We start from the raw sequence: 1,420 nt of genomic DNA on the forward strand, positions 1-1,420 counted from the left end.
CGCCTCCTTCCCGGGTGTGCAAATCATGGGGAAGGCGGTAACAACCCCCCACCCCCACCCCCCTTCCTGGGTGTGTAAATCATGGGGAAGGCAGTAACAACCCCCCACCCCCTTCCTGGGTGTGTAAATCATTGGGAAGGTGGTAACAACCCCCCCCCCCCTTCCTGGGTGTGTAAATCATTGGGAAGGTGGTAACAACCCCCCCCCCCCCTTCCTGGGTGTGTAAATCATTGGGAAGGTGGTAACAACCCCCCACCCCCACCCCCCTTCCTGGGTGTGTAAATCATGGGGAAGGTGGTAACAACCCCCCCCCGCGCCCCCCCTCCCCGGGTGTGCAAATCATGGGGAAGGCGGTAACAACCCCCCCCCCCCTTCCCGGGTGTGCAAATCATGGGGTAGGTGGTAACACCCCCCCCCCTTCCCGGGTGTGGAAATCATGGGGAAGATGGTAACAACCCCCCCCCTCCTTCCCGGGTGTGCAAATCATGGGGAAGGCGGTAACAACCCCCCCCCCCGCTTCCCGGGTGTGCAAATCATGGGGAAGGCGGTAACAACCCCCCCCCCCTTCCCGGGTGCGCAAATCATGGGGAAGGCGGTAACAAAAACTCCAGGCGTTCAATTCGGGAGGAAAAGTGGCAATAAAATCTCCCGGGGTCCAGTTTCATGGGGAAGGTATTAAAAAAAAAAGATCCACGGGACTAATTTATGAAGAAGGTGGTAAAACAAAAAAACAACAACTCCCGAAGTCCAGTTCATGCGGAAGGCGGTAACAAATACCCCCGGCGGTTCAAGTCATTGGGAACGCAATAGCAAAACCTCCCAGAATTCAAGTCGTGAGAAAGGTGGCAAAAAATCTCCTTGGGATCAATTCATGGGTAAGGTGGTAACAAAATCTCGCAAGGTTTTAAGTCGTGGAGAGGGCATTAACAAGAACTCCAGGAGTCCAATTCAAGGGGAGTGTATAAAAAAAAAAAAAAAAAAAAAAAAAAAGGCCGGAGGTCCAAAACATGGGGAAGGCGGAAACAAAAATTTCCGGGGTCCAATTTATTTGGAGGGAAGCAACAAAAACTCCCTGGTTCCCCCCCCCCCCCCCCCCGCCCCCCCTTTCAAAAAAAAAAAAAAAAAAATCAAACAAACAAAACAAAACAAACAAAGAAAAAAAAACCCCATGGCGCCGTTTCTTTTTTTTCTTTCTTTTCTTTTTTTTGTTTGTTTTTGTTTCGTACTGCAATCGACGAGAAAGAATTTTTCGCGAGATAACACCCACTAGAAGTGCTCAATGACGATCGAATCCTGAAAAAAAAAAGAAAAAAAGAAAAAAAAAAGAAAGAAAAAGAAATACCGTTTCCAAATAGAAACAGTGGGTTTGTTAAATACGACTCACTTTTGACAAATTACCGTTTCACTTGAAAGCCGATTC

This window comes from Babylonia areolata, chromosome 18, assembly GCF_041734735.1.
Source record: "Babylonia areolata isolate BAREFJ2019XMU chromosome 18, ASM4173473v1, whole genome shotgun sequence".
Lineage (NCBI taxonomy): Eukaryota > Metazoa > Mollusca > Gastropoda > Neogastropoda > Buccinidae > Babylonia > Babylonia areolata.